General features: G+C 44.4%; 1 long non-coding RNA gene across 1 annotated transcript; it reads right to left on the reverse strand.

Annotated features, from left to right (window-relative positions):
• Nucleotides 1–5,322: 5,322 nt before the first annotated feature.
• On the reverse strand, nt 5,323–7,804 carry LOC125787684 (uncharacterized). The gene is made up of 3 exons (XR_007429475.1): nt 7,722–7,804; nt 7,287–7,628; nt 5,323–7,029 (listed from the first exon to the last, which is right to left on the reverse strand). It is a non-coding gene; the product is annotated as an uncharacterized LOC125787684 (long non-coding RNA).

A 7,804-nucleotide genomic window follows, 5' to 3' on the forward strand; every position in this document is an offset into this window, starting at 1 on the left:
GAAGGAAAACCCGTGTTGGATTCCTAACACGGCTTACTGCTGCATCTATGATCTACCTCCTAAATAATTAAAAAAAATATATATTTAATCTAAGCTTGACTTTACGCATACCAAGTAAAAAGACATGCGCTGAATTAATCATTAAAACCTACCAGACTCAGCTCCCGCCACAGCGACGACACACCAACCGAGCCGGTCCCACAACAGCGCCAGCATGCACGCCAAACAACAACTGCCCCCTTTGTTTCCCCATACCGGAAGTGAACCCTTATTAGGTGCTGGCCTGATATGGCGCCAGAAATTAAGTTTTTATTATTAGAAAATTCTTTTAAAACCCACTTACCCTATTGGTATTCCACTAATGTACATAAAAGAAAAAATATATATATATATCTAATAATAATAAAAATTAAATCTCTGCAGATCGATTCTTCCTTAATTTATTTCCTACTAGCCATTACACAGGATTCCAGCAGGTGGCGCCAATGGACTGTTTATATATTTATTTATTTAAAACCCGTCTGTTCCCAGCCCTACTACATTCACCCCCAGTTTCAGAGTTCACCGTCCCGGTGACTATTACTGACCATAGTACTACTGCCATGGCCTAAAAACTGACTGGGCCAAGCTAACTATACTTGCTCTCTGAACAGAGCTTGATATAGCAGCACGAGGAAGGTGAAAGGGATTTGAATGTTGCCCTGCCGTAGAGCGTGTAGAACGCCGCATGCTTAAAATACCTGCCGATTCATGTCCGTCCTGCTCTGACATCAAAGGCCCCTGAGGAACTGAAGGAATGGGGGTTGGCTAGTTGAAGGCTCCTGGTCCACTTGAGTAGGCACCAGCCCAAAACTATGAGGGGGCTCTGGCAATGCATTATCAACATCTGCCCCACAAGGCCTTACATAGAACACTGCTTCCCCCAGAACACTCTCTTCTTCTGACTCCCCCAACTCTTCCTCATTAGATGAAACTAAGGCTGCCCCTTGAGTTAGTTCCACCGTACTCTGCTCTACTTGTACCAATGGTTTCGCCATCATAGTGACCACCTTCAGTTCAGACCGGTGCATAGTTTTACCATCTCCCTGACTTCCTAGGGGTCTAACCTTATACAAAGTGCCAACTTGATCTAAATGCCTAATTACCTCAAAGACTGAGGAACTCCACAGGTCCTGTACTTTGTGTCGGCCCTGAAAATGGTTCCTACAACGCACCTGGGTACCTACAGGAAGCAAAGGAGAGGGTTTGTTATGATTACGCCTACGATAAGCTGCTGCCTCCTCCAAGTGTCCTCTAGCCTTGACATAAACTCCAGCCAAATACTCCCTATGTTGGGCCACCCAATCGGAAGGCTCAACACTTACATCCCCCTTTTCCTCTCTGGTATTTCCCAACAACCTGTCTACAGGCAGCTGTGGCTTCTGCCCGAACATCAACTCGTATGGGGAATACTGGGTAGTCTGGTGTACAGTGGTGTTATATGCGAACAGTAGCTGTGGCAACAGCTGGGGCCATTTTCTCTTCTTTTCTGGGGGTAATGTCCTGAGCAAGTCATGTAGAGTTCGATTAAACCGTTCACATTGCCCGTTACCCTCTGGATGATAAGGTGTGGTACGGCTCTTCTCAATGCCATATAGTTCACACAGACGTCGCAACAACTCCCCCTCAAAATTGCGGCCCTGATCTGAATGTATCCTCTGTGGTACCCCATAGACATAAAACCATTTTTCAGTTAACACCCTCGCTACTGTGCTTGCCTTCTGGTCTGAAACAGGATAAGCTTGAGTGAATTTAGAAAACACATCAGTAATAACCAACACGTTCTCCTGCCCATTACTAGCCCGCTCAAGAACCGTAAAATCAATGGCCACAATTTCGAGCGGCCGAGTAGCCAGCAGACTGCCCATAAAAGTTCTTACCTTAGGCTGAGTGGCCTTGGCCACTGAACATCGACCGCACTGCAAACACCAATCTCTCACATCTCGCCACATTTTTGGCCAATAACATCTTTGCCGCACAAGCTCAGTAGTACGTTCTATGCCCTGATGGCCCTGATGGTCATGTAAACAAGTGAGTACCTCCTCTTGAAGTGCCCGTGGCAGCAACAACTGGCGAACTGGATGAGTGGCTGGTGGAAGTTGGACTTGCCTATATAAAACACCCTCGCTCTCTATGATCCTAGGCCATTGCCGAATCAACTCTCTCAATCCCTCAGGTTCTGTATTTAAATCAGACCCCGTGGGCTTCCGCCCCTGCTTCCAATACCGTAAAAAGCTGGCAATGCATGGATCAGCAGCTTGCAACACCTGGAGATCAGCCTTGCTACGACTAGGGACTGCATCCACTGCTTGTGACTCAGCCAACACAGGTTTTTCAGAACAATCATCCTGATGGATCACCTCACGGGGAATAGAAATTCCTCCCACCACATCCAGAGGATTAGATGATTCTGAAGGGACAGGCAAACGCGACAGGGCATCAGCATTACGATTAGCCGTTCCTGGGCGGTACTTGATCTCGTAATCAAACAGTGCTAGCTGGGATGCCCACCGCTGCTCCACAGCTCCCAACTTTGCAGACTGTAAGTAACTGAGTGGGTTGTTGTCAGTGTAGACAATACATTTATTGCCCAACAGATACTCTCTAAATTTCTCAGTCAGAGCCCACTTTAATGCCAACAGCTCCAACTTCATGGTGCTGTAATTAGACATGTTCCTCTCTGCCGGCCGCAGCCCACGACTTGCGTACGCAATGGGACGCCGTTGCCCGTCTAAATCTTGGGATAACACAGCCCCCAGCCCTGCATGGCTTGCATCAATTTCTACAAAAAAGGGCTGAGTAAAATTAGCATAACCTAGCACCGGAGCCTGTACTAAACGGCCTTTAAGACTCAAAAAGCTCTTCTCGCAGGTTTCATTCCAGTGCTGTTCGAAAGTGCCTGGCACTCGAGGCTTGGGATTTTTCCGGGGGCCTTGTAGCATGCTCACCAATTTGTGAAGGGGAGCCGCCAAATGAGCAAATCCTTCCACAAAACGTCTATAATACGAAGCAAAACCCAGGAATGACCGCAACTCCTTGACTGTGGAAGGTGTTCTCCATTCAGCCACTACCCGAACCTTTTCTGGGTCAGTAGATACTCCCTCTTTAGAAATAACATGGCCTAAATAACTGACTTCCGTCTGAAAGAAGTTGCATTTTTGTAACTTTAGCTTTAACTGATGCTGTTGTAGCCTGCCCAGCACCAAGTCCAGCCGCTGAAGATGTTCCTGAAAGGTTTGGGAGAAGATGACAACATCGTCTAAATAAAGTAAGAGTGAATGGAAACTCTGATCCCCGAAAATTCGTTCCATTAATCGCTGAAAGGTGCTTGGGGCATTGCACAATCCAAATGGCATTCTGTTGAACTCGAACAAGCCGAATGGTGTACAAAAGGCAGTTTTCTCTCTATCCTGTTTAGCTACCGGCACTTGATTGTATCCACTAGCTAAATCTAATGTGCTAAACCATTTAGCACCACTCAAAGCATCCAAGGACTCTTCGATCCTGGGCAAGGGGAAGGCATCTTTACGAGTTTTCGCATTAAGCTGCCGATAGTCCACGCAAAGCCGAATAGACCCGTCTTTCTTTTGGACCACCACTATTGGTGAGGCATAAGGACTCGTGCTAGGGCTCACCACATTACGGTCCACCAATTCTTGGATATGAACCTTCACTAGATCATACTGTGAAGGTACAAGACGCCGATACCTTTGCCTTACTGGAGTATGATCCACAAGGGGAATGGTATGTTCGACCAATGTGGTACAACCCAAGTCACCATCATGTTGACTGAAAGTGTCCCGATACTTCTCCAACGTGGCCCGAGCTTGTTCCTGTTCTCGAACAGACAAAGAGGGCCAAGTAAGTTGTGAAAAATCAGGGCCAGGACCATTACCTGTGTGCACAGACTGAACAGTCACTACCTGTTGCTGTTCATCCCTCTGAACTTGTACAGTACTAGCACTTGAAAGGCACTGGGCTACATAAAGCTCCCCTAATACTACCTTTGGCTGGAGCCACTTATCGTGATGGCCTACGTTCACAATGGGCACTTGCACTACCCCTTGGTCCACTGTCAAAAGTGCTAACGGTATCAGAAGATCGCTAGGCAAATGGCCATGCACAAAGGAGGCTGGTTCCAACACGCCAGAAGAAAGAGAATACCCTAGACCACTATGACATAATGCAGTTACAAACTTCATAGTGCCAGCTGGAATTCGCACAGCAGGACCACGCTGCAGTCTAACTAGGCCTACCTTACCCTCTTGGGAAGTACGCTCTAACTGTTGACATTGAGAGAATGCATGTTGCCACACCTTACCAGCCTGCTGGACATCAGGGGAGCGAAACAGGGCCAGGCCATGCTGCAGGAACAATTCCTGATAACACTGACTGATTATGTTCATCCCCAACAAACCTGGAATAGATTTCTTTGACAGATGGTTATTAGAATCACATGGACTTTTGGTAATCAAAATGCCCATCTTGGGCAAGACTTTCCCCAAAACACACACATCTAATTCCAAATAGCCCAAGTATGGAATGTCCAACCCATTAGCAGCTTTCAACTGTAACCAAGGACAAGACTGCATGGATGACTGCAAAGGATTCTGTAAATACTGATAAAAAAACTGATCTGTTACAGTACTTACCATAGAACCCGTATCCAATAAACAGGTCACTGGCACCCCCCCAATCTCGATCTCCACCACAGGACACTCTGCAACCAATTTAGCTGTATGCAAGGATCGAAAGCCCCTTTCCTCCCCTCCCGACACCTGGGCCATTGTATCGGGGGGTACTAGTTTTCCTGATGTTGGACAGTAGCACAACCACCAGCCAACCCCCCAAGCTCTACACCTCTACCTGCCTCTGTCTTACAAAAGCGACCAATATGTCCAGGTTGACCACAACGTACACATATTGGCTTACCATCGGCCTGAAAACGATAACGTGAATCGCGGTTCAATGAGTTACTTCGGGGCCTAGAAGCTGAAGGGGCCGAGTCTAAACGCTGAATAATCGCATCTAGTTGCACTTGCTGTTTCCGAAGGCTCTCCTTTAAATCCCCCAATTCATCAGTGCGGTTAGCAAAGACAACATTCACTTCCCCCTCACACCCAGCTACTGGATAGGTACGGCATGAATTGGCACGGGAACGGTTACCGAGGGACTCTCCCTCCTCAGCCCAGCGAATTGCTTCACTGCGAATACTTAAAAAAGTTACTTCAGGATCTACCCGAACCTGACGCCGGAGTTCTCTGCGTAATAAACAATCACGTACACATTCAATAAATTGATCACGTAGGGTAAGATCTGAGTTAGCAAAACAAAAAGGATCCCGCCGTTTTACGGCCTCCATCAAAGTCATTAATGCATGGGAATAAACCCTTAAGGACTCCCCCTCGCGTTGTCGCCGCTGAAAGAACTGAGTCTGTAGGCTAATACAGGTTTGTGAACACCCATATACACTACTTAAAATACTAAATATTCTCTCTGGTTCCTCTCTCTCTACAGCCGAACGAAACTTCACTTCTGCCTTTGCCTCCCCGTCCAGCAAATCCAATACCACTAAGGCCTGCTCACCCCTAGACCCAGGACGCACTGCTAAATATCTTTTAACCTCTTCCACCCACTCCTCCACTGTAACAGAATCTACCTTAGGGTTCCCTGAAAACCTCGGACATTTTCTATCCCTTGGCATATATACGTAACGTTCAACTACCCCATTTGAAACTGAGACATTACCTTGAACAGAACTGGGATTAGAGGACTGTATAGAGTTATTTGCAGCCGCATTATCTGTTCCTACAGCGGTAGATCGCTGAGTTACCTCCTCTCTAAGTCTACTATTTTCAGCTCTAAGTTGTTGAACTAAATCAGTAAGTGCCTTCATCTGATCAGCAAGGTTTTCATCAGCCATTATGACAGCTAAAAAAAAATATATATATATATGTATATCTATAACCTGAAAACAAATGAGAGGATACAAAGAAAACTAAAAAAATACAAAAAAAAGAAATTCTAAAGCTATTAACTAGTCGTTCCCAGAGATGCCTGGTCTTCTCCAAGATGCTGAAGCTCTTCTCCTGGTGTCAGCACCTCTCTTCACCTGTGACCACTGTTTTTCCTCCAACTCCTCCACTTACTAACCCAAACACTGAGCCATCATGTGTAACTGACCAAACCTTTGTTAAACAGCCTTAACTTAAGATCCTGCCGACTGCGCCACTATTTGGTGGGGTCGCTCCCACTAAATGTAGGGAACCAGACCAACAACCAATCAATTTAGACTACGCCACCCTAATTTATCATACAGGGTAAGGGATCCCCAAAGGTTGCCTCAAATAAATGAGAATCAAGGCTGATTAACAAAAATATATCATTTATTGTATAAAATCAGCAGGACACAAGCATAAAATACTTTAAGGCCCTTTCAGTTAGCTAATAACAGCAATTATGGTTACATCAACCAAAAACTCCAAAAATGGAGGGAATAATGTTATTACTGACCCTGACAACAAAAAGAAAATAAACAAAAGAGTGTAACACCTGCAACACTTCAGTTATTGAAAACAAATCATTCACCTCAAATGAAAAAAATAATAAATAAATAAATAAAGAAATCTGTGTTATGACGCACACTAGCAACCAAAACAACCACAAACAAAATAAATCACTCTACAAACAAAACTAGTTTTGACATCAAATAAAAGATGCTACAGGTGTACACCAAATTAACAAAACACCATGAGTCAGTATCCAATACCACTATTAGTTACATACCTAAGGCCCAGTAGAGGATATTAGAAACCGTGTCTATCTAAAACACAGTAAACACAAATAAAAATACTGAGCTCACAAAGAACTGCTGAATGGTCAGTACACAATCAACTAAACAAGATGGCTCAGAGATATTGCACAGTGTTCATTAAATAAAAACGTGGTAGGAGGAAAACAGTGGCTCACAGGCAACAAGGCCCAGTTCCACTGCAACAGACAACACAACACTTTTATTCCTCAATACTCAAAACATAGCAAATGCAGTTTAAAGAATAGCAAAATTACCCCCCAGTTATGAACAGCACAGTTCTTAAGATTTTAATACAATAAAAGTACATCCCTTATACTACTTTATTTTCAGTACAAATTCAAATATACCCATTAATCAATCTACTCAATCACTAGGATAGCCTAGCTATAGGAAACCCTCAGAGTCATGAAATGATTAAAAAAAAAACACCCACCTAAATTGTAGAATGCTACACTCCAACACAAGTGGAGAAGGAAGGCTGGACAATACTCAGTCTGTGCTAAAATTAAAGCATATAGTTCAATATTAACACCATTATATAAATAATAATTGTTAATAATAATCAATAAACACATTCTAGGACCAGGAGATACATTACACTACACAACCCCCAATTAAACAACCATACTTACTATACTTTGGCAGTGAAGCCTAAAGCTCTATTTAATTAGATGGCCCTCCACCACTGGACCACTGCACCACCAAACAACCGAGCAGAAGGAAAACCCGTGTTGGATTCCTAACACGGCTTACTGCTGCATCTATGATCTACCTCCTAAATAATTAAAAAAAATATATATTTAATCTAAGCTTGACTTTACGCATACCAAGTAAAAAGACATGCGCTGAATTAATCATTAAAACCTACCAGACTCAGCTCCCGCCACAGCGACGACACACCAACCGAGCCGGTCCCACAACAGCGCCAGCATGCACGCCAAACAACAACTG

Source organism: Astyanax mexicanus, chromosome 25 (assembly GCF_023375975.1).
Source record: "Astyanax mexicanus isolate ESR-SI-001 chromosome 25, AstMex3_surface, whole genome shotgun sequence".
Lineage (NCBI taxonomy): Eukaryota > Metazoa > Chordata > Actinopteri > Characiformes > Acestrorhamphidae > Astyanax > Astyanax mexicanus.